We start from the raw sequence: 27,240 nt of genomic DNA, 5'->3' as shown, positions 1-27,240 counted from the left end.
AATTCTGTTATTTTTCTATTTTTTATTATTTCCTTTCTTCTCTTAGCTTTTCATTTAGTTTTTTTTTTTTTAATTTTCTTACACTTCCTATGGTAAATTTTATTTATCTGAGGTTTTTCTTCTTTTTTAGTGGCAGGGTTCACAACTATTAATTTCTCTCTGACCACTGTCTTATGGCATCCCAAAAACTTGTTATATTGTGGGGAGGTTTTTGTTCATTTTTCATTCACATCTACTTTATAATTCCCATTATACTTTTTTTTCAATTCTGTGTTTGTTTAATTTTTTATATTTTCTAAATTTTCCAATTGATATTTAAAAAGTCTTTATATGACTTTAATCTTTTAAAATTGACTTAGACTCATTTTATAACCTAACATATAGATTATCCTGGACAATTTTCCATGTACACTTAAAAAAATATTGACCTATTTTTGGTGGTGAAGTCTTTGATATATATTTGTTGGATCTAATTATTGTCTAATTGTTCCATCTACTATTGAAACCAGCATACTGAATTCTCCAATTGTTATAGCAGAATTGACTATTTCTTCTTTTATTTTTGCTAATTTTTAAAAAAATAATTTGGGGCTGTGTGTGTGTGTGTGTGTGTGTGTGTGTCTGTGTGTCTGTGTATAACTTCTACATTAATAATTGCTATACCTCTTGTTGAATTGATTCTTTTCTCACTATATAACGCCCTTCTTTGTATCTTTTAACACTTTCTGACTTAAAGTCTATTTTGTCTGAAATTGGTATACCCACCCCAGCTTTTTTTTGGCCAGTATTTGCATGGTATGTCTTTTTCCACCTTCTCTCTTTCAAACTATTTGTGTCTTATATCTAAAGTAAATATCTTGGGGTGCCTGGGTAGCTCTGTCATTTAAGTGTCTGCCTTTGGCTCAGGTCATGATCCCAGGATCCAGGGATCTAGTCCAGCATGGGGCTCCTTGCTCAGCAGGGAGCCTGCTTCTCCCTCTCCTTCTGCAGCTTCCCCTTCTTGTGCTATCTCTCTCTCTCAAATAAATAAATGAAAATAAAATCTTTAAAAAATAAAATAAAGCAAATATCTTGCAGAAGGTGGTAGCTGAATTATTCAGTTTTTATTTTAGAATAGCTAACACACAGTGTTACATTAATTTCAAGTGTACAATATAAGGATTCAACAATTCTGTACATTACTCAATGCTCATCATGATTAGTGTACTTCTTAATCTTGATCACCTATTTAACCCATCCTCCTAACCATGGCCCCCATAAACTGCTATTTGAAAGTTTAAGGCTCCAAAAAGACAGTTGTGTAGCATCACTTGAAACTCGAAGGGCTGACAACTAGGGGTCCAATGATGTAAGCTCAGTTCAAGCCCAAATGCCTGACAACAGGCGGAGCTATGATGTAAACCATGGTTTGGGTACAAAGGGCCAAGAATCAGGAGCTTCAGTGTGCAAGGACAGGAGAAGATGGATGTTCAAGCTCAGAAAATAAACTTATTCTTCCCTGGCCTTTTGTTCTATGCAGGCCTATGCAGGCCATCAGTGGGTTGGATGATGGTCACCCACAATGATGAAGGTGATTGTCATTACTCAGGTCATCCATTCAAATGCTAATCTCTTCCAGAAACACTCTCACAGACTCATCCAGAAACAATATTCTACAAATTACCTGGGCATTTCTTAAACCTAGCTCTGATACATAAGATTAGTCATCAGAATTCAACCCATGGTCAACTTGGCATCTGTACTCAACTCTTTAAAGCATCCTGAATCCCCAAATAAAGCTAACAGTAAGGTCATAATCCCACCTAACACTATACAACTATCATGTATACAACCCCAAAAAATGAATCCCTTCCCATATCAAGATGCAAAGTTCTTGAGTGATGTTTACTCTTCTCCTAATAGTGTGTAATTTAAATACTATGATGTAAAATTAACAATATTTAAATACTAATATAGAAATAACACATCTTATGTTACATGATAAGAAAAAAGCAAAGAAAGAAAAATATATATTTTCCTAACATATGCATATATACACAAAAACATATTAATCACAAATGAGGAAATATTAATGACAATAATAGTCTTCATGTATGTAATTACCCATGTGGTTATAGCTGGTACTTATAATTACTTTCTTCTACTACCTATTCTGTATTCCTTTTGTCTTCAACAGACACCTCAGCTGATCGTGATTCTTTACCTATTAAGTGACCTGAAAGCTCATTTCTGATGGGTCTGGGCCATAAGTAGTCCTGCTTGAATAGTAGCCCTGCTTCAATTGGGTTCTTGTAGCTTTCCATTGATCTTTTTTTTTTTTTTTAAAGATTTTATTTATTTATTTGAGAGAGAGAGAATGAGAGATAGAGAGCACGAGAGGGAAGAGGGTCAGAGGGAGAAGCAGACTCCCTGCTGAGCAGGGAGCCCGATGTGGGACTCGATCCAGGGACTCCAGGATCATGACCTGAGCCGAAGGCAGTCGCTTAACTAACTGAGCCACCCAGGCTCCCTAGCTTTCCATTGATCTTAATCACAGGTCTCAGTAATACTAAGTGACAACCAAAAGGATGTTCTGTATTCCAAATGTATTCTTTACCTCCATTGTAGTGTCATAGTCCAATGTATGCTGGTAGTCAAGGTCAATCACCCCAGCCAACACTGTAATTACTTTTTTTGCTTGTTGACTCAAAGAGTCTCAAGTGGCCAGATGGCATTCTTTTTTAAGATTTTATTTATCCATTTGAGAGAGAGAGAGAGAGAGAGGTCAATCAGGGGGAAGGGCAGAGGGAGAAGCAGACTGCCTGCTGAGCAGGGAGCCCAACATAGGGCTCAATCCCAGTACCCTGAGATCATGACCTGAGCTGAAGGCAGATGCTTAAGGGACTGAGCCACCCAGGTACCCCACCAAGTGGCATTCTTAACTTCCAGCTCAGTGCAATTATTGTTGGGTCTACCAATAGAAACATTCCTCTCTTTGGAACAAAGTCTTCTAGCCAAATAGAGCATAAAGTCATGAGAACTAAAAATTAAAATATTGCTTATGGTTCACCATAAGTAACTGTGAATGCTGCCACTCAGATTTCCATCCCTTTGGTTCCTAGATTTATGAATGAGATCAGAAAAACAGTTCTATGCATTGAATGTTAATTTAGAGCATACACAATCTTTAGGAGAAATTTGTTCCAGTCCTGTGAGTAATGCCACCTAACTGTACCTAATTATCTAAAGGTTATTTAGGGGTGCCTGGCTGGCTCAGTCAGAAGAGTATGCAACTCTTACCTTGGGGTCATGACTTTGGTTCCCACATTGGTTGTAGAGATTACTTAAACAAATAATCTTTAAAAAATAAAGGTTATTTATCACCTTTCCCTTCCATGAAATGTCACACTGGTCCATAACATTGATAAAATGTTGATTGGGCCTAGTGAGAAAAATATAACAACTATTCTATACTTATGGCTAAGATAGGGGTTGAGGAAATTTTGACTAAAATTCAGGGCCTTTCTAGAAATTTCTAAGTGTTCAGTAGGTGGGGACATGTTGAGATATTTCTTCTAGAGCTGTTGCTTCTGGACCCTACTACAATCAAGAAAGAAGCACAACACTCAGTGGTCCCTTTTGAATTTGGTAGACAATGTATTCCCCATTTTTGTATGTTATTCCCTCTCATTCACAGATTCAAAAAGCTGCTAATTTTATGTGGGACACAGAACTATGTCCAGGTTGTACAAGTTGCTTTGCAGTACTCTGATGGGACACAGTGACACTTTTGGTCTCCTGGAATTAGTGTAGGTTCAGACCCTCTGTGTAATTGTCCTAAAAAGTCTGATGATTTTCTTTTCTGCAATGTACATTTATCCTGGTAAAAGTCTTAGATCCCTTTGGGAAAGGCTGTGACAAAGTTTGACAGTATCAGTTTTCAGTAGTATACTGGGATTCATCCTTAAAGGAACCCAAATTGCCCTTATTTAAGGACTTCTGGTCTGTAAACAGGCTCCAATTTAGAAATTGACTGAAGGATGGTGACACTTTCTTTTTATGATTTAACTTAGACTTTTGTTTACTTGACCTAGAACATTTCTGCTTATATATATCAAGGGAGAATTTAGTAAGCCTCCAGTTGATTTTAATTCTAGGAATGCCATGATTAAATAGTCAATGCCATAAGTCTGCAAGAGTCAGACTGTTCTAATTGCTCCAATATAGTAGCCACACCCACTTTGCCTTTGGAGATTGAGTCCCTCCACTTGACCCTTGCCACCCTGAGGTCTCAATGCTCCCACTGCATTTAACATTTTCAAGTAAGTGACTGCAATTACCACTGTGGATTCTGACCTATGAGGAGTGATCACAGAACTGTTCAAACATGCCCATAAAGGGGCTCTTCTCACAAATTTATTGTTCAGACTTGTGATGTAAGGTATGTCTTCCTGACCCTGTTAGTATGGGTGAGTATGTCTTAAAAGACAAGTTCATTCTAATATTCTAATCTCCCTAAATCTTTGAACTCCTTGCTTCATATTAAAACAAGGCATGTTTGGCACATCCAATTCACTCACATTTTTTGTCTGTTTCATCCAACCAAACAAAGTGCTTTCTGACGTCTAGAGTTGCAACATTAAATGCAGAATTTCATATCAATAAATTTGGTTTGTTCATATCAATAAAGTTGACCTGATCCAATTTTATGTTCCTTCTACAATTATTCCACACCCTGATATCCTTTCCCACTCATATTACACAAAATTTTGCTTGTCTGAATTAGAAAACTCAAGTAGTTCCTTTGGAGTGTAGCATGCCTCCCCATGGGGTATACTTTGTACATCAACTTTAAGGCTCTGCTGGGCCACAAGTCTAATTAGAGGTCTAGAAGCAAAGAGGCATGATAGGTCCTGAGGAGAATCAACATTATCTTGCAAAGCAATTGCCCCCAGAGGATGCCATTGGTATACACTTAAGCAATACAGAGTCATCTCCCACAGATGGAGGTGGAAGACAGATGCCACTGAGTGGGGGGATGGTACTGCCACTGGGGGTGTGAAGGGCACTTCTGTCGTGGGTAGGCAGGACATGTCTACTGGAAGTGAGGAGGACAAATCTGCTGGGCATGAGGAAATTTCTTCTATTGGTAAAAAAAGATTAATCAGAATTTAGGGACCAAATATCCCTAGGTTCACCAAGGTCTCCCCACACACCCCTTTCCAACTTATAGAATCCCATTTTCCCCTGATCAATGTTGTCACTTTAAGAGTAGATTTCCTGGAGTTTAACTTCTGTTGTAATTCTCCCTGTCACAGGACGAGGTTCTGGGTTTGATTTTTAACAATGTCAACCCTGCTGCTACAGGAAATAAGGGACTCCTTCAAGGTACACATGCAAGTCCTTAAGTCATTTATGTGGCACTTGAGCTTGGAATTCTAATCCCTGAGCTTGTCCCTTTCTTCCATCACTTTGTCCAGCGACATTGGGAACAACCAGACAACATCATTATATTGTTAGTTTTCCAAAAAAATGTTTTGAAAAACATGATATACAGTCATCCAAATACTTGTTTCTAATAAGTGGTTGATTAGGTATAACCAAGGAAGATATTTTGCCTATCTCTATTAACAGTGAAAACCATGAACTATCAGTGCTCACTTTACTACTGGAAGTAGAACCACTAATCTTTAAATCTATTCAGAACCAACTCATCCTTAAAATTATTTCTCTATAGAGCTACTCTTAGTAACAAAATCTGTATTACTTCAGGTTCTCCTGGGAAACAGAATCAATAGGTTATAGATTGATAGGTGATAGATTATATATGTATCTATATCCATATCTATCTATAAAGAGAGAGGGGGAAGGAGAGAGAAAGATAAATTTACATGTTTTGTTTCCTTTATTATTATACTTTTTGTATTTTTATTAAAATTCTCATTTTGTTCATAGAACTTTCCTGGTTTCTTTAGTGTTTTGTTTTGGTTTTGGTGTGCATGTCTGTGTGTGGTTGTTTTGTTTTGTTTTTGTTCTTTTGGTCATAGTTCCATTAGTTCTTTGATCATATTTAAAAACGTGTTTTAAAGTCTTTGTTTAGTAAGTTAATGGGCAGCTCTTCTTCAGGATATATATATTTTTAACTTATTGTGTTTCCTTGAATGGGCCATATATTTCTGTTTCTTTATAAGACTTGTAGTTATCTTGGTCATGGTTGAAAATTGGACATTTAAATTATATAATGTGGTAATTCTGTATATCAGCATCTTTCACTTCCCCAGATGTTGCTTTTTCCTGTTTGTTGATGTTCTTTTTGTTGTTACTATGGAAAGCTGTAGTAGTCCATTTGTTTAGTTACTTTCCAACATTATCTTTACAAAGATTGTTCTTTGTCATGCATGGTCGATGAAATCCCTGTTCCTTAACTTGTATTTAGCTAGCTATTTAAACAGAGATTTACTTGAATACCAGGAACTAAATATATAATAAAAAGAAAACAGAAAAACCAAGCAAAGAAACAAAAAAAGAAAGGCAAATATATCTTCTAATGTTTGCTGATTGGTTTTGTGCCATGGCTTTCTATGAACACCTAGGCAGGCTTTCACTGAGCCTAGAGAATACTCAAGATGAAACATTAGAATTTTCTTAAGTCTCTTCTGAGTGAGTCTTGCTTTTGACATGTATATAGCTGTTTAGGAATGTCCTAGTTTCAAAACAAACAAACAAACAAACTGTCCCCAGATTTTCCCTCAGACAGTCTATTGTTTGCTTTGACCATCATGTTTTTCCCAGTCCTCTAAAAGTTATTAGTTCAGCTTGTATTGCTTTTTAGAAATGCTAGTGCGCTTTTGCTCTCAGTTCTGAGTTAGGCAAAAGCAAGATAACATCTTATATCAGTCTGTCAAATAACTGTCACACAGTCTAGAATAGATATACACAATAATTTATTAATTATGTCTGTTCTATTCCCTCCAAATTCAGGGAAATGGGCTCCAAACTTCTAATACAGACTGCTGCTGCTTCAAAATCAAGATACTTCCAAAAGCAGAGACAGGGTAAGTTGAGGGCAACTACAATTGCCACAAAATCTTCCTACCGTTGGAAGGGTCTTTTGCTTGATTCAGTGTCTGCTTACCTGCTGTAACTTTTTGTTATCATTCAGAGTTCTGACAAAATGGTTCTGATCACTTCTTTTTTGTTTTGATATTTTTGTATGGAAATGAGAACTTGGAGCTGTCGACTTTGTCATTTTGCTACAATTAATCTGGAAAATAGCTTTTAAATGCTACCCTTTGTTTCCACAAGTGTTGATGTTAATTATTTAGAGGGTAGGATTCAATGTGAGAGAAAGATTAACATTCATCAAACACAGTGATTCTAAGTCTGTTGGTTAATATTTTTATTTAATTTTTTAAAGATTGATTTATTTCTTTCAGAGAAAAGGAGAGAGAGAGAGAAAGAGAGCATGAGCAGGGGCGGGGCAGAAGGAGATGGAGGGAATCTCAAGCAGACTTCCAGCTGACCATGGAGCCCCACTCAGAACTCAATCCCACAACCCTGAGATCACAACCTGAGCTGAAAGCAAGAGTCAGATGCTCAACAGACAGAGCTACCCAGGTGCCCTGGTTCATATTATCTTTAAATGTCAATACCTTGATTGAGAGGTATATATGCCTGACCACCTAGAGGCTAGGTAGTTTTTAATAAAAATGGGTAAAACTCATTTTGTTTTCCCAAATATCCTAAAGTCACACCTGTATTGCACCTGCCATGTTCTTATTATATAGGTATCTTGATGCATGATATTTTCTCAATAAATGCATCCCAAATAAATGAATAAATGTTCATCCTTTAGTTTGAGTATACAGGTTCATTGGTAAATCAGTCTTACAACTTATTGTACAGTTACAGGTTTAATTTAGTTTTATTTTTAAGAAATATACAAATAGACCAAAGCTATCTGTTTTAAGAAAAAATGATTATATGTACAACGTTTAAATACACATTACTAATAATGAATTATATAACTATTTGATTGATATTTCCCCTGGAGTTAGCCCAGCTAACAAATGAATTAAATAAAAAGAAAATAATATAAAAGGAGAATATCAAAATTTTTCGATATCAGTCTGGTCAAAAATAGTGATGTAGGAGGACTCTGAACTCACTTTTCCATGGACACCCAAAACTACACACCGAATTTATAGAACAAGTCTTGGTGAAAAAGAACTGATGGCTGACTGAGCAGCTTCTATACAAGAAAAAGATAGAAAACACATAGAGAATGGCAAGATAGATGGAGACACAGATATAAAGGGAACCTTGAACACAGTGCTGTAAATTGCAGTGAGGAAGGTTGGTACTGAGGGGCTTGAGCAGATTTCTTTGCTCTGGAGCACAAAATATTGCTGTAGTTTGAAAGGGTAACTACAATATAAAGGAAACAGCCTTAGAATCCTGCCAAAAATGGGGGAACTACTGGAACTCTCTCCAGGTTGGAGGGACTAATGAGCAGCACTTTTTCTCCCCCAACGTCCATCTTAATACTGCATCAGGAACATGGGCTAGGAAACATAGGTGGCTTGGCCCAGCAGTCCACAGACCCCTAGCCCATGCCAGCCCCTACCCCATCCCAGCCCCATGTTCTGGGGCACATAAAAGAGCTACAGTTTAACAGTCCAACTAGGATATAGAAGATCCAGCCCTGGAACTCCACCAAATCACACAGGAATTTCTTTGAGTCTGGTTTATGTTATCCTTTACCCTGATAGCACAGATGGGAGCAGGGTTTGAGCATCACAGACCACATGCTGCTTCTGTGATCACTGGGCTTTAGCATACAAAAATACCAAATGCTCTGGGATAGAAACACACACACACACCAATAACCCCAACAACAACAACAACAACAATCTTTGTTGTTGAAAATATCAATTAGGAATTGGAGAGGAGGGAAGATAGTGGCAGAGTAAGAGGACCCTAGGCTTTTCTCAACACTTGAACACAATTAGATAACTATTAAATCATCCTAAATAACCCAGAAACCAACTTGAAATCTACCAGAAATATAAACCCATGACTAAAGGAGAGAAGACACCACACTGAAGAAGCTATGAAGGGCAAAGACATGGTTTAGGGGAGAAACAAATCATGGGGGCTACAAAGGAGACAGAGCTGTGGTCAAGGTGAAGGGCAAGAGAGAGAGGAGCAAACACCATACAGGGGAATGCACAAGGAGAACTTTTCCCCAAAGCTATTGCCTTAGAAAATGAGAGGGGGTGAATTTTCCGATTTCTTGCAACAAGTGGGGCATAAACCCTAGAGTTTTAAAGGTTAACAAGCTTGGCTGGGATAGAAGCCTGAGGGCACTTCCTTGCTCCTGGACAGAAGCCCGGCAAACAACCTGGGGGCAGACGGTGTGGAAATATGACTTGAAGAACAACTGGGGCACACAATGGGGACATTATTCACTCTTCTCAGACTGCATCCCTGAGAGATAACATTCACAGAGACCCCTCTTAAGGAACCAAGGAGCCGGCTAATGCCATTTCCCTCACCCTTTCCTTAGCATAAACACAGAGGCACCTGCAGGAAGGAATTCAGCACCAATACTGGCTACTAACTTGCTTACACCAAGCCCCACACCCCTGCTCTCTGGTGGGATATTATCTTCCTCAGTCAAACTTGCCTCATTCCCAGTATGACTGTCCTCACCCTCAAAAGACAAGCACAAATCCTTGGCTATGCCATGTCTCCCAACCAGAGAGTTCTGAAGGGCCTCAGTTCTCATGTAAGTGGTGTCAGGTCTCATTTCACAAGCAGACCAGAGAACAGCTAGTTAGAACTCACCCCATGTAGGCCAGGAACTGCCCACAGCAGACAAGGGGAGCCTCTTTAGATGATTGGTCTGAAGGATAGTCCAGCTAAAACACAATGGCAGAGCACATGCAGCACACACCAGAGACACTGCCTGAAACACTGGGCCCGGAACACTACACCACCTATCCCTCATAAAGCTATTACTTTCAGGAGCAGGAGACATAACTGAGTTTTTTAACAGAAGAGAAGGCAGATAATTACACAATATGCAAAGATGGAGGAATTTATATCAAATGAAAAAACAGATAAGGCCATGGTCAGAGATCTAAGCCAAACACATATAAATAATATGGACAATGGAGAATTTAAGGCGACATTCATAAGGATACTCACTTAACCTGAGAAAAGAATGGAAGACATCTGAGAGACCCTTACCACAGAGATAAAAGAGTTAAAAAAAAAAGAATCAATCAGAAATGAAGAATGCAATAAATGGGATTGGAAACAGGCTTGATGCAAAGAAGAGAAGGCTGCAAGAAACAGAAGAATGAATTAGTGACCAAGAAGACAAAATTATGGAAAATCATGAAGCTGAACAAAGGAGAGAAAGAAGAACTATGGAACACAAGAACAGACTTAAGGAACTCAGTGACTACATCAAATGTAATAACATTTGTATTATAGGAATCCCAGAGAAGAAGAGAGAGATAAGGGGCAGAAAATTATTTGAAAAAAATAATAGCTAAATAATTCTCTAAAGTGAGGAAGGAAACAGACACCCAGACCCAGGAGGCACAGAGAATTCTCAACAAAACAACAAAATCAGGCCCAAACCAAGGCATATTGTAATTAAATTTGCAATATATAATGCCCCCCCCAAAAAAAATCCTTAACAAACAAGAGAAGACCCATAATGCTAACTGCAGGTCTCTCCACAGAAATTTGTCAAGCTAGAAGGAAGGGCATGATACAGTCAGAGTGCTCAACAGGAAAAATCTGAAACCTAGAATACCCTATCCAGCAAGGCTATCATTAGGAATAGAAAGAGAAGTAAAGAATTTCCCATACAAACACTAAAGGAGTTCATGAACACTAAAGCAGCCCTGAAAGAAATACTACAGAGAACTCTTTGAGTGGAAAGGAAAGACCAAAATGACAGAGGCAAAAAGGATCAGAAAAAATCACCAGAAACAATGAAAAATCAAGTAATAAAATGGCAATAAATACATATCTATCAAAAACTACTTTGAATTTAAATGGACTAAATGCTCCAGTCAAAAGACACAGGGTGTCAGAAAGGGAAAAAAAAAACACATCTATTTGCTGCCTAATAGATGTATTTTATACCTAAAGACCTCTCCAGATTGAAAGTGAGCAGATGGAGAAACATTTATCAGACAAAGAGATATCAAAAAAAAAGCCAGAGGAGCAATACTTAAATCATATAAAATATACTAAAACAAAGACTGTAACAAGAGATAAAGGCACTATATAATAATAAATGGGATAATCCAACAAGAACATCTAATAATTATAAATATTTATGCACCCAACATGGGAACACCCAAATATATAATTAATAACATAAAGGAACACACTGAGAATATTATAATAATGGTAGGGACTTTAACATCACATTTGCATCAGTGGACAGATGATCTACACAGAAAATAAACAAGAAAGTGATGGCTTTGGATCACACACTGGACCAGATGGACTGAATAGAAATATCCACAACATTTGAGTCTAAAACAGCAGAATATACATTATTTTTGAATGTGCATGGCTATTCTCCAGAAGAGATCACATATTAGGTCACAAATCAGGCCTCAACAAGTATAGAAAGATTGGTTGAGAGCACACCATGCATATTTTCAGACCACAACACAACGAAAATAGAAGTCGATCATAGGAAAAAATTTGGAAGTATCACAAATACATGGAAGTTAAACAACATTCTACTAAACAATGAATGAGTCAACCAGGAACCAAAGAAGAAATTAAAAAAAAATAATTTTAAAAAATTAAAAAAATACATGGAAATAAATGAAAATGAAAACAAAATAGTTGAAACTCTTTGGGATGCAGTAAAAGCAGATCTAAGAGGGAAGTATAGAGCAATGGAGGCCTACCTAAAGAAACAAGAGAAAATCTGAAATAAGTAACATAACCTTTCACCTAAAGGTATTAGAAAAAGAATGACAAACGAAGCCTAAAGCCAGCAGAAGGAGAAAATAATAAAGATTATATTAGAATTAATGATGAAGGAACTGAAAAATTTATAGAAAATACTATGAAACAGAGAGCTGATTCTTTGAAAAAAATTTTAAATTGATAAATCTCTGGACAGATTTACCAAAAAAAAAAAAAAAGAAAGAAAAAGAAAAGAACCCAATAAATAAAGTCACAAATGAGACAGGAGAAATAACAACCAACACCACAGAAATACAAACAATTATAAGAGAATACTATGAAAAATTATATGCTAAGAAATTGGACAACCTAGAAGACATGGAATAGTTCTTAGAAGCATATAAACTACCTGAACTGAAACTGGAAGATATAGAAAACTTGTACAAACCAATAATCCACAAAGAAATTGAATCCGTAATCAAAAAACTGCCAAAAAAGAAACACCTAAGGCCAGATATATTCAGTCAAATACTATCAAACACTTAAAGAAGAGTTAATTCTTATTCTTAAATTATTCCCAAATAATAGAAAAGGAAGGAAAACTTCCGAATTCATTCTATGGGGACAGTTTTACCTTGATACCAAAACTGGATAAAGACTCCATTGAAAATTGAACTACAGGTCAATATCACTGATGAACATGGATGCAAAAATTCTCAATAAAATATTAGCAAACTGATTCCAACAACAGAGTAAAAAACTCATTCACAGGATCAAATGGAATTTATTCCTGGGTTGCAAGGGAGCCTTAATACTTGTAAAACAATCAAAGTGATGCACCAGATTAATAAAAGATAAGACACATACGATCATTTTAATAGATGCAGAAAAAGCACTTGACAAGGTAATATTAATTCATGATAAAACCCCTCAAAAATGTATGTTTAAAGAGAACACACCTCAATGTAATAAAGGCCATATATGAAAAACCTACAGCTAATATCCTCACTGGGAAAAAACTGAGTTTTTTTTTCTTCTTTCAAACAAGACAGTGATTTCCACTTTTACCACTGTTATTTAACATAGTACTGGAAGTTGCAGCCTCAGTAGAGAACAAAAGAAATAAAAGACATCTGAATAGGCAAGGAAGCACAAACTTTCATTATTTGCATATGACATGATACTCTACATATAGAAAACCTGAAAGACTACATCAAAAACTGCTAGAATTGATACACAATTCAGTAAATCTGCATGATACAAAATCAACATACAGAAATCTGTTGCATTTGTATATTCCAATAATGAAACAGCAGACAGAGAAATTAAAGAATTAATCCCATTTAAAATTGTATCTAAAGAGAAAGATACTTTTGAATGAACCTAACCAAAGAGGTTAGAAATGGAAAGACATTCTATGCTCATGGATTTAAGAACAAATAATGTTAAAATGTCTTATTAACCAAAGCAATCTACACATTTAAGGCAATTCCTATCAAAATACAAACAGCATTAGTCACAGCTGCAACAAACAATCCTAAAATTTGTATGGAACCACAAAAGACCCCAAAAAGCCAAAGCAACCTTAAGAAAAGGAAAGCTGGAGACATCACAATTCTGTACTCCAAGTTATAATATAAAGCTGTAGTGGTCAATACAGTATGGTATTGGCACAAAAATAGACACATTGATCAATGGAACAGAATAGAAAACCCAGAAATTAACACAGAAATATATGGTCAATTAAACTTCAACAAAGGAGAAAAAAATTTCCAATGGTAAAACAGTCTCTTCAACAACTGGTGTGGGAAAACTGGACAGCTACATGCCAAAGAATGAAACAACCACTTTCTTACACCATGCACAAAAATAAATTCAAATTGGTTGAAGACTTAAATGTGAGACCTGAAAATATGAAATTCCTGGAGTAGAACACATGCAGTAACTTATTTGACATTAGCCATAGCAACTTCTTTTTAATATGTCTCCTGAGGCAAAGGGAACAAAAGTAAAAATAAACTATTGGGATTTCATCAAAATAAAGAGATTTTGCAAAACGAAAGAAATAATCAACAAAACTAAAAGGCAATCTCTGGAATGAGATAAGATATTTTAAAATGACACATCTGATAAAGAGTTAGTATCCAAAATGTACAAAGAATTTATCAAACTCCACACCAAAAAAAAAAAAATAATAATAACCCAGCTAAGAAATGGGCAGAAGACATGAATAGACACTTTTCCAAAGAAGACATCCAGCTGGCTAACAGACACATGAAAAGATGCTCAACATTGCTCACCATCAGGGAAATACAAATCAAAACCACAATGAGATACCATTGAACACCTGATATGATGGCTAAAATTAACAACAGAAGAAACAACAGGTGTTGGTGAGGATGCAGAGAACGGGGAACACTTACACTTTTGGTGGGAATGCAAACCAGTGCAACCACTGTGGAGAACAGTATGGAGATTCATCAAAAATTTAAAAATAAGCAGTCCTATGACCCAGCAATTGCACTACTACATATTTACCAAGATGATACAAAAATCATATTTGAAGGGGTACATGCACCCCAAAGTTTATAGCAGCATTATCAATAGCTAAACTATGGAGAGAACCCAAATGTCCATTGACTGATAATGGATAAAGAAGATGTGGTATATATACACAATGGAATATTACTCAACCATCAAAAGAATGAAATCTTGCCACTTGCAAGGAGGGAGACGGATCTAGAGTGCATTATGCTTAGCAAAATAAGTTAGAGAAAGACAAATACCATATGATCTCACTTATATGTGGAATTTATTTATTTTTTTTAAAGATTTTATTTATTTATTTGACAGAGAGAGAGAGACAGTGAGAGCAGGAACACAAGCAAGGGGAGTGGGAGTGGGAGAGGGAGAAGCAGGTTTCCCGCAGAGCAGAGAGTCCGATGCACGGCTCAATCCCAGAACCCTGGAATCATGACCTGAGCCGAAGGCAGACGCTTAACGACTGAGCCACCCAGGCACCTCTATGTGGAATTTAATAAATTGGAAAAGAAAACAGATGCATATATGGGAAAGGAAAAAAGGGAAAAAGAAAAGAGAGAGAGAGAAAGAAGGAAACAAGGCATAAGAGATTCGTAATGATGGAGAACAAACTGAGGGTTGAAGGACGGAGGTGGATGGGGAATGGGCTAGATGGGTTATGGGCATTAATGAGTGCAGTTGTAATGATGAGCACTGGGTGTTGTTTGTAAGTGATGAATCACTGACTTCTACTCCAGAAGCCAGTATTGCATTTTATGTTAACTACCTAAAATTTAAAGAAAGAAAGAAAGAAAGAAAGAAAGAAAAAGAAAGAAAGAAAGAAAGAAAGAAAGAAAGAAAGAAAAAGAAATGGAAAAAGAAAACAAGGAAGACATACAGATGGTCAACAGACATATGAAAAGATGCACATCACTCACCATTAGAGTAATGCAAATCAAAACTACAGTGAGATATAGCCTCACACCTGTCAGAATGGCTAAAATTAGCAACTCAGGAAATAACATGTGTTCATGAGGATGTAGAGAAAGGGAACTCTCTTGCAGTGTTGGAGAGAATGCAAACTGATGCAGCCACTCTGGAAAACAGTAAGGAGGGTCCTCAAAAAGTTAAAAATAGAAATATCCAATAGTCCAGCAATTGCACTACTAGGTATTTACCTAAAGAATTAAAAAAAATACATAATATTCTAAGTGATGTATACACCCCAGTCATCATAGGAACATTATATACAATAGTCAAATTATGTAAACAGCCCATGTCCACCTACTGATGAAGGGATAAAGATGAAGTGGTATATATATACAATGGAATAGTAGACATAAAAAGTGAAATCTTTCCATTTGCAACAACATGGGTGTTTCTAAAAAGCATTATGCTAAGGGAAATAAATGAGTCAGAGATTGACAAATACCACATGATTTCTTTCATATATGGCTTTTAAGAAATAAACCAAATGGTCAATTGGGGGGGGAAGAAGAGAGAGAAACAAATCAAGAAACAGTCTCTTAACTATAGAGAATAAACTGATGGTTACCAGAGGAGAGGTGGGTGGGGCAGTTGGGTTAAATAGATGATGAGAATTAAGGAGTACACTTGTTTTGATGAGCACTGGATATTGTATGGAAGTGTTGAATCAGTATATTCTACATATGAAACTAATATAATACTGTATGTTAACTAAGTAGAATTTAAAACTTTTTTTTTTTTTTAAGGAGTGCCTGGATGGCTTAGTCAATTAAGTGGCTATCTCTTGGTTTGGGTTCAGGTCATGATCTGAGGGTCCTGGGATCGAGCCCCACATCTGCACTCACTGGGGAGTCTGCTTGTGGATTCTCTCTCTCCCTCTGCCTCTGTCCCTACCCCCTCTCATGCTTGTGCTCTCTCTTTCTCTCTAAAATAAATAATAAATCTTTAAAAAAAGTAAAACAAAGACTTAAAAGAAAAGAGCACCTAGAATATAAAGGATCTAGTCCTAGAACTCTGCCCAATGGCAGGTGAATTAAATAACTCACTTTTGGTCAGAGGGCCTTATGAGCACCACAGTGTACATTTTCCCTCCATCTTCATAGTGCAGAGAGGAGTCCCTCCACCTTCATAGCAGAGATAGTGCCAGTCTACTTCCTTGGTGATCCTCAGACCCTTAGCCCACACCAGCCCCAGCCACTCCACTAACATTGTACCAGTGCAATGCACACCAGGATGCACCTGTTCTGCACTCGGTACAGCTCCAGCTGAATCACCATGGTGTCACAGGTGCAAAGCACCCTGGAACACTCCAAGACTGCACTACTCTGGCTCCAAACAAAACGTCTTAACAGGAAAAACATGGCACAAAGTATCCTGGGAACCCTTGATCAGAACTCATCTCAGATCAAGAACACTGCAAGGTGAGTCCCAGGATTACCACAGCCAGAGCCCATTTAAAGTTTGGCCATACCTTCATGCCAGTGCCAGCACAGAGTGGCCCAGGCTCCAGAGCCCATGGTAACCAAAGCTCCTGCCAGCCCTCTAAAGGCAACAAGCACAAATAGTCTACACAGTGGATAACCACACACACAACCATTACTTCAAGTGTAGGAGGAGGTGTTTTGCCTACTTCATGTAAAGACACACAAACACACACACACACAAGGATCAAAATAAGAATATGCTCCAAATGAAAGAACAAGACAAAATGTCAGAAAAACAACAGAATGAAATGGAGGTAACCATATACTTGATGAAGACTTCAAAGTAAATGTCCAAAATATGCTTACAAGTCTTGAGAGAAGTGTAAATGAACTCAGTGAGAATTTAAACATGAGATGGAAGTTTAAAAAAGAAACAATCAGAGTTGAAGGACACAATAACAGTAATTTAAAAAATTACAGTAGACAGAATCAGCAGTACTTTAAAGAATACAGGATTATGGACCACTGACCTTGAAGACAGGTAATGGAAAGCACCAAAGCTGAACAACAAAAAGAAAATAAAAGAATTTTTAAAATGATGATAAGCTAAAGGATCTCTTGGATAACATCAAGTGAGCAGATAACATCAAGTGAACAAATATTTACATCATAAGGTTTCCAGAAAGATAAAAGAGAAAGCAGGCAGAAAGCTTACTTGAGGTAATAACAGCTGAGAAATTCCCTAACTTGTTGAAAGAAACAGACATCCAGGTCCAGAAAGCTCAGAGAGTTGCAGACAAGATGAACCCAGTGAGGTCCACACGATGGCATATACTAATTAAAATGTAAGACTAAATATAAAGAGATAATTTTGGAAGCAGAAAGAGAGAAGCACATAGTTGTTTACAATGGAAACCCCCCTGTTTATTAGTTGATTTTTTAGCAGAAACTGTAGAGCAGGAAGGAGTGACATAATGTATTCAAAGTGTTGAAAGGAAAAATAATAAAGAAATACTATAATCAAGAATACTCTAGGGGCACCTAGGTGGCTCAGTTCATTGAGTGTCTTCCTTCAGTTCAGGTCATGATCCCAGGATCATGCGATTGAGCCACATGTTGGGCTCCCGCTTAGCAGGGACTTTCCTTCTTGCTCTCCCTCTGCCTTCCCCCGACCATGTTCTCTCTCTTCCTCTCTCTCAAATAAAAAATAAATAAATAAAATCTTAAAAATAAAAGGATTTAGGGATAGTGGTGGCAAGATGGCAGAAGAGTGGGGGCCTTGTTTCATTTGGTCACTTGAATTTAGCTGGATATCTATCAAACCATTCTGAACATCCACGAATTCAGCCTGAGATGTATGAAAATATATCTGGAACTCTACAGGTAGAAAAGCAAATGCTGTTTGTAAGGTAGGAGGTGTGGAGTCATGAATCTGCAAGGAGATATCAGAAAATAAACAGAAAGGGGAGGGAGGCTCCATACTCTGTCTACTGGAAAGTGATATAACACTGGAGCACAAAATCAGAACCCTTAGAAATCGGCTCCAGCGAGAGACATCCCTATCTGAAAGGGATTCAGGGGATGAAAAGGGCACAGTTCTGGTTGGGTCACTGTGGTCTCAGAGTCCCAGGAGACACAGAATGAACTGGGATGCTGAACTGATAGAGTGCCCAAGCACTGGAAAAAGGACACTGGTTATAGTCAGCAAGCCCAGGAGTGGACTCTCAGCTCAGGTTACCATAAACCGCAAGCCATGCGGGTCTGGTGACTGTTCTTCACCTAAGCACTGTGAAAAAGACTGGGACTCGTGGGTCATTTACCATCCCCTGGGAGGGGTGAAACGGCTGTGCGCATTACCTGGCAACAGCTCTCTGGGCGGTGGCTGCCCCAGAAAGGTCCGTAGGGAGACACCCAACCATGGCCCGGGAGCGGCAGAGCAGGGTGCGTGCAGGAGACCGCAGCCACTCGCAGTCCCAGGACGCACAGAGTATGGTGATGCTCAATGGTCCCTTGGACTCCCCCCAGGAGGGTTACAGTGGACATGCACCACAAGTCTCTTAGGAGTTTGACACACACAAAAGTGAAGACTGTCCCAGAGGGTTTATTGAAGAGGGGGGACTGTGATCTTTCAGCTCTGGGCCAGAGATCTGGGCTTGTCCATTTTATTCTGATCTTTGAAAGAGGCACAGAAAGCTTCCAGGGAACAAGAACAACTAGAGGACCAGCTTACACTGAGCCCAGTACCCTGGCAAGGGGCTGTGCAACTGTGCCCAGGCAAAGACACCAGAGAAGCAGTACAGCAGGCCGTTCCCCCAGAGACAGACTGTAAGAACAGGTAGACAACAAGTTTATGGATCCCCCAATACTGTAAAACTCCAGTGCCAGGGGAAAATAGTATACTGAGCTCCAGGTGTTTTCTCAAGAACAAGTGGATCACCCTGCATTGTTCACCCTGTGAGATTATAGTCTCTCCCCCTTCCCTTTTTACTTATCTATTTGTATGTATGTATGTATGTATGTATGTATGTATGTATGTATGTATGTTTTGGTGTGGTTTGGTTTGGATTGGTTTGCTTTTCTCTTGTGGTTTTTGACCTCTTCGGATTTGTCTAGGCTGTATTTTGCTTCAGTTATGGTTGATATTTTGGACTCCTCTCACTCACTCACCCAATTTTCTCTGGGAAAAATGACTAGAAGTAGGAATTCACAACAAAAGAAAGAACCCAATGCAATATTCTCTGCCACAGATCTAATCTGGGGAAGGAAATAAGCACTCTCGTCCAAGAGACAGAGAGGACTTCTCCCAAAATCAATAAAAATAGATCAACACCCCAACATAAAATAGAGAGCTTACAAATATTAGAGAAAAAGGAAATATCCTGAGAACTCAGGAGAGGAGGTGCCTTACCTACAGAAGAAGGAGCACCAGATTAACTTCAGACCTATCAACAGAAACCTAACAGGCCAGAAAGGCCTGACATAATATATTCAGGGTAATAAATGAGAAGAACATGCAGCCAAAAATACTTTATCCAGCAAGGCTGTCATTCAGAATGGAAGGAGAGATAAGGAGATTCCAGGACAGACAGAAACTGAAAGAATATGTGACCACCAAGGCAACTGTGCAAGAAATAGTAAAGGGGATTCTGCAAGCAAAGAGGGACCACAAGAATAATATAGAACAGAAAGAAACAGAGACAATCTACAGAAACAGGGACTTTACAGGCAATACAATGACACTAAATTTATATCTTTCAATACTTACTGTGAATGTAAATGGTCTAAATGCTCCAATCAAAGACGCAGGGTATCAGATTAGATAAAAAAAAAAAAGCAAGACCCATCCATATGCTGTCTATAAGAGACTCATTTTATACATAAAGTCACCTTCAGACTGAAAGTGAGGGGGTGGAGAATTATTTACCACACTAATGGACATCAAAAGAAAGCTGGGGTACCAATCCATTTATCAGACAAATTAGATTTTAAAGCAAAGACTATAATAAGTGATGCAGAGGGACACTGTATCATACTTAAAGTGTTCAACAAGAAGATCTAACAATTGTAAATAATAACCACAACATGGGAGCAGCCAATCATATAAACCAATTAATAACCAAAGTAACTAAACACATTGATAACAATACATTAATACTAGGGGATATCAACACCCCACTCACAGCAGTGGACAGATCATCTAAGCAGATCAACAACAACAAAAAAAGGGGCTTTGAGTGACTCACTGGACCAGATGCACATCACAGATATATACAGAACATTCCATCCTAACACAACAGAATACTCATTCTTCTCAATTGCTCATGGAATGCTCCAGAATAGATCATATGCTGAGTCACAAATCAGGTCTCAACCAATACAAAAGATTGAGACAATTCCTTGCATATTTTCAGATCACAATGCCTTGAAACTGGAACTCAATCACAAGAGGAAATTGGGAAGGAACCCAAACACTAGGAAGTTAAAGAGCATCCTGCTAAAGAATGAATGGGTCAGTCAGTAATTTAAAGAAGAACTTAAAAAAATTCATGGAAACTAATGACTGAAAACACATCTGTTCAAAAGCTCTGGGATTCAGCAAAGGTGGTCGTACATTGCAATACAAGCCCTCTCAAAAAAAACTAAAAAATTCCAAATACACAAACTACCTTACACTTAACGGACCTGAAGAAATAACCCCAAATAAAGCATAAACGAAGCAGGAGAAGAGAAATAATAATGATTAGAACAGAAATCAATGAAATAGAAACCAGAAGAACAGCAGAACAGATCAATGAAACTAGAATCTGGTTCTTTGAATGAATGAATAAGAATGATAAGCCTCTGGCCAGACTTATCCAAAAGAAAAGAGAAATGACCCAAATTAATAAAATCATGAATAAAAGGGTAGAGATCACAACCAACACCAAGGAAAAACAGACAATTTTAAGAACATATTATGAGCAAATATATGACAACAAATTAAGCAATCTGGAATTAATTGATGCATTCCTGGAAAATTATAAATGACCAAGACTGAAAAAGGAAGAAGTAGAAAATCTGAATGGACCCACAACAGGCAAGGAAATTGAGGCTGTAATCAAAATCCCCCATAAAAAATGAATCCAGGGACAGATGGCTTCCAAAGGGAATTCTACCAAACATTTAAAGAAGAAGTAATACTTAGTCTTCTGAAGCTGTTTCAAAAAATAAAAGTGGAAGGAAAACTTCCCAACTTGTTCTATGAGGCCAGCATTACCTTGATCCCAAAACCAGACAAAGACCCCACTAAAAAGGAGAATTACAGACCAATATCCCTGATGAACATGGATGCCAAAATCCTCACCAAGATACTAGCCAATAGGCTCCAACAGTACATTAAAAGATTATTCACCATGGTCAGGTGTGATTTATTCATGGGATGCAAGGGTGGTTCAACATTTACAGATCAATCAACATTGTAGATTACATTAATAAAAAAAAAGACAAAAACCACATGATCTTCTCAACTGATGTAGAAAAAACATTTGACAGAATACAGCATTCATTCTAATTAAAACTCTTCAAAGTACAGGGATAGAGGGAACATACCTCAATATCTTAAAAGCCATCTATATAAAGCCCACAGCAAATATCATTCTCAATAGGGAAAAGCTGAAAGATATTCACTAAGGTCAGTAAGATGACAGGGAGGGCCACTCTCACCCGTATTGTTCAACATAGTACTAGAAGTCTTAGCCTCAGGAAACAGACAACAAAAAGAAAAAGCATCCAAATCGACAAAGAAGAAGTCAAACTCTCACTCTTTGCAGATGATAAGATACTTTATGTGGAAAACCCAAAAGACTCCACCCCCAAATTGCTAAAACTCATACAGCAATTCAGCAACATGGCTGGACACAAAATCAATGCACATAAATCAGTTGCATTTCTATACACTAACAAGGTGACTGAAGAAAGAAAAATTAAGGAAACAGGGCACCTGGGTGGCTCAGTTGGTTAAGCGGCTGCCTTCGGTTCAGGTCATGACCTGGAGTCCTGGGATCGAGTCCCGCATCGGGCTCCCTGCTCGGTGGGGAGTCTGCTTCTCCCTCTGACCCTCCTCCCTCTCATGCTCTCTGTCTCTCATTCTCTCTCTCGCAAATAAATAACAAAAAAAAGAAAGAAAAATTAAGGAAACAATTCCATTTACAATAGGAACAAAAATAATACCTAGGAATAAACCTAACCAAAGAAGTAAAGGATCTTTACTCTAGAAACTACAGAACACTTAGGAAAGAAATTGAAGAAGACAAAAAGAAACTGAAAAACATTCCATGCTAATGATTTGGAAGAATACATATCATGAAAATGTCTATGCTGCCCAGAGTGATCTATGCATTCAATTCAATCCCTGTCCAAATACTATGGACATTTTTCACAGAGCTTTAACAAACAGTCTTAAAATTTGTATGGAGCCAGAAAAGACCTTGAATCACCAGGGGCATGTTGCAAAAGAAAACCAAAGCTGGGGGCATCACAACGCCAAAATTTAAGCTATATTACAAAGCTGTGATCAATAAGACAGCATGATACTAGCACAATAACAGACACATTGATCAATGGAACAGAATAGAGAGCTCAGAAATGGACCCTCAACTCTATGGTCAACTAATCTTTGCAAATCAGGAAAAAATATCCAATGGGGGGGGGGACAGTCTCTTCAATAAATGGTGCTGGAAAAATCGGACCACCACATGCTGGAGAATTAGACATTCTCTTACACCATAAACAAAGATAAACTCAAAATGGATGAAAGACCTAAATGTGAGACAGAAATCCATCAAAATCATAGAGGAGAGCATAGGCAGTAACATCTTTGATCTTGGCCACAGCAAATTCTTGCAAGACACGGCTCTAAAGGCAAGGGAAACAAAAGCAAAAATGAACTATTGGAACTTCATCAAGATAAAAGCTTCTGCAGGGCAAGGGAAAAAGCAAAAAGCAAAACAAAACAAAACAAAAACCCTAAAATGCATCCTAAGGAGTGAGGGAGGATATTTGCAAATGATATAACAGATAAAGGGCTGCTATTCAATATCTATAAAGAACTTAACAAACACCCAAAGAACAAATAATCCAGTAAAGAATTGGGCAGAAGTGTATGAAGAGACATCTCTCCACAGAAGACATACAATGGCCAACAGACACATGAAAAAAAATTTCCACATCACTTGCCATCAGAGGAATCCAAATCAAAACCACAATGGTGTAGACCACTGTGAATGGTGTGCACAAGTTCACCAGTTAGAATGTCTAAAATTAACAGGACATGGAACAACAAATTTTGGCAAGGATGTGGAGAAGGTGAACACTCTTATACTGTTGGTGGGAATGCAAGCTGGTACAGCCACTCTGGAAAAAAGTATGGAGATTCCTCAGGACATTAAAAATAGAGCTACCTTATGACATAGCAATTGCACTAAAGATACAGATGTAGTGAAAAGAAGGGGCACAGGCACCCCAAATGTTCATAGCAGCAATGTCCACAATAGCCAAATTGTTGAAGACATCAAGATGGGTCTTTCAGAAGATGAATGGATAAAGAATACATGGTTCAATTATACAATGGAATATTACTCAACCATCAGAAAGGACTAATACTTACTATTTACATCCACATGGATGGATGGTATTATGGGTATTATGCTAAGTGAAATAGGGCAATTGGATAAAGACAATTATCCTATGGTTTCACTCATATGTGGAATATAAGAATTAGCACAGAGGATCATAGGGGAAGGGAGGAAAAACTGAATGGGAAAAAATCAGAGAGGGAGCCAAACCAGGAGAGACTCTTGCCCCCTGGGAAACAGAATTGTGGAAAGGGAGGTGGGTCAGGGGACTGGGTGATGGGCATAAGGAGGGTATGCAATGTGATGAGCACTGTGTATTATACGCGTCTAATGAATCACTGAACACTACACCAAAAACTGATGATGTACTATATGTTGGCTAATTAAATTTAAATAAAAAAATAAAAGAAAACAAGGAATTCTCTAGCTGGCAAGGTTATCATTCAGAACTGAGAGAGAGATAAAAAATTTTCCCAGACAAAAATAATTAAAGAAGTTCATCCCCACTTACCTGTCCTTACAAAAATTGTTAGAGGGACTTTTAAGTAAGAATAAAAAGGCTATAATTGGAAGAAGAAAATTATAAAGAAAAAAATGAGTAAAAGCACACATAGCAAAATTAATAGGGCAAGCAATTACAAAGTTAGTATGAAGGTTAAAGGACAAACGTCTTAAATCAATTATAGCATTTTTTTGATGTAGTGTTCAATGATTCATTAGTTGTGTATATCACCCAGTGTTCATCACAACACATGCCCTCCTTAATATCCACCACCTGGTTACCCCATCCCTCCACCTCCCTCCCATCTGTAACTGTCAGTTTGTTTCCAGAGTCCAGAGTCTCTTGTGGTTTGTCTCCCTCTCTGATTTCTTATATCTAAAACAAAATTGTTAAGGGGACTCACAAAAAGAAAGATATAGAATATGACAACATATATATACAAAGTAGAGGATGTGAAGAAAAATGAAGTTCTTTTAAAATGTATTTGCACTTAAGTGATCATCATTTATTTTAAACTGCTATACACTTAATATGTTATGTATTAATCTCATGGTAACCATAACAAAAAACTTATGATACACAAAAATATAAAGAAATAGCCAAAAAATAACATCAAAAAAGTAATCAGTCATGAAGAAAGAGAGCAAGAGAAGTAACTAAGAAGGATTATATATCAAACAGAAAAAAAATTAACAATAATTATGTACCAATCAATAATTATTTTAAATGTAAAGATTCAAAATGTTGCAATTATAAGTTGTAGGCTATGGAATGGATAAAAAAGAAAAAAGACCCTTTATATGCTGCCTATAAGAGACTTATCTTAGACCTGAAGACATGTAAAGATTAAAAGTAAGGGTATGAAAAAGAATTTACCATGCAAATGGAAGTGAGAGAAAAAAATGGGGTAGCAATACTTATATCATACAAAATGGACTTTAAAACAAAGACTATAGCAAGAGTCAAAGAAGAGCGCTGCTAATGATAAAGGGATGGATCCAACAAGAGGATATAAGAATTATAAATATCTATGGATTCAATATTGAAGCACCTAAATACATAAACCAAATATTACCAAATATAAAAGGAGACATTGATAGTAATATAATAATAGTAGGGGACTTTTAGTACCTTACCTCGATGGTAAGTTGAGGCAGGCAGAAAATCCATAAGGAATGAATGTCTTTGAATGGTACATTAAACCAGATGGACTTACCAGATTTATGCACATTCTATGCAAAAGTAACAGAATATTCTTTTAAAGTGCACAGGGAATATTCTCCAGGATAGATTACATATAAAGCCAAAAATAATCACACCAAAACAAAATAAAACAACAATAAATTTAGGAAAATTTCAGTCATATTAAGCATCTTTTCCAATCAAAACATGAAACTAAAAATTAATTACAAGAAAAATTAGGAAAAAACCCCACAAGCATGAGGAGGCTAAACAACATGCTGCTAAATAACAAATGGGCTATCAAAGAAATCAAAGAGGAAATAAGAACATACATGGAGGCAAATGAAAATAAAACCACAACTCTCCAAAATCTTCAGGATGCAGCAAAAGGAGTTCTAAGAGGAAATTTTATATTTACAAATGCCTGCATCAAGAATCAAGAAATCTCTAATAAACAATGTAACTTTCACCTAAAAGAACTAGAAAGAAGAAACAAAGCCCAAAGTTACTAGTAGGAAGAAAAAATAATAAAAATCGGAGTAGAAATAAATAAAAGAGAGACAGATAAATAGAAAAGATCAATGAAACCAAGATCAGTGTCTTTGAAAAGCTAAACAATATTAACAAACCTTTAGTCACATAAAAAAAATAAGAGAGGGCCCAAATAAATGATATCAGAAATGAAAAAGGAAAAGTAGAAACCAATGCCACAGAAATAAAAAGGTCTGTAATATGCCTCTATGAAAAAATAGACACCAACAAATTGGACAAATTAGAAGGAATGGTTAAATTCCTAGAAATATACAGTTTTCCAAAACTAAAAAAGAAAGAAACAGAAAATCTGACCAGTCCAATTCCAGGTAACAATAGTTAATTGGTAACCAAAAATCTCTTGACATTAAAAAGTAAATGAATAAAAATTAAATTAAAAAAATACAAAATATAAGGACCAGATGGATTCACAAGTGAATTCCACCCAAAATTTAAGTTAATACTGATTCTCTTCAAACTATTCCAAAAAATATAAGAGCAAGGAAACCTTCCAAACACATTTCTTGAGGCCAGCTTTTCCTTGATACTAAAACCAAAGACACTAAAGAAAACCAAACCAAAGCAGGTCAATATTCCTGAGGAACACAGATGCAAATACTCAACAAAATATTAGGACACCACATTCAACAATACTTTTAAAAGATCATTCATTGTGATCAAGTGTGTTTCTTTGGGGAATGCAAGGATGGTTTAGTATCCACAAATCAATCAACATGAAACACCACATTAATAGAATAAAGGATAAAAAATATATAATCATCTCCATAGATGCAGAAAATGCCAGTTGACATAATTTGATATTTTTTGTGATAAAAACTCTAAACAAAATGGATTTAGAGGGAACATACCCCAATGTAATAAATGTGATGTATGACAAACCCATAGTTAACATCATACTTAATGGTAAAAAAATGAGAGGTTTTCCTCTAAAAACAGGAACAAGAGAAAGATGTCCACTCTGCCAAATTCATTCAAAATTGTATTGGTCTGCCAAATTCATTCAAAATTGTATTGGAAATCATAATCCCAC

The 27,240-nt window shown here is 37.0% G+C and overlaps 1 long non-coding RNA gene across 1 annotated transcript in view; it reads left to right on the top strand.

Moving 5' to 3' along the window:
* Positions 1-8,039, top strand: part of LOC112816262 (uncharacterized) — a 143,212-nt gene extending 135,173 nt beyond the window's left edge. The window contains exons 3-4 of the long non-coding RNA XR_003206153.2: positions 6,961-7,034; positions 7,416-8,039. This is a non-coding gene — a long non-coding RNA (uncharacterized lncRNA). The remainder of the gene's footprint in view (positions 1-6,960; positions 7,035-7,415) is intronic.
* The last annotated feature ends 19,201 nt before the right edge of the window (positions 8,040-27,240 follow it).

This window comes from Callorhinus ursinus, unplaced genomic scaffold (assembly GCF_003265705.2).
Source record: "Callorhinus ursinus isolate GAN/ISIS: 27379988/994484 unplaced genomic scaffold, GSC_fseal_2.0 scaffold81, whole genome shotgun sequence".
Taxonomy (NCBI): domain Eukaryota; kingdom Metazoa; phylum Chordata; class Mammalia; order Carnivora; family Otariidae; genus Callorhinus; species Callorhinus ursinus.
The sequence above is the reverse complement of the archived record's forward strand: the minus strand, read 5'-3'. Positions and strand labels throughout refer to the sequence as shown.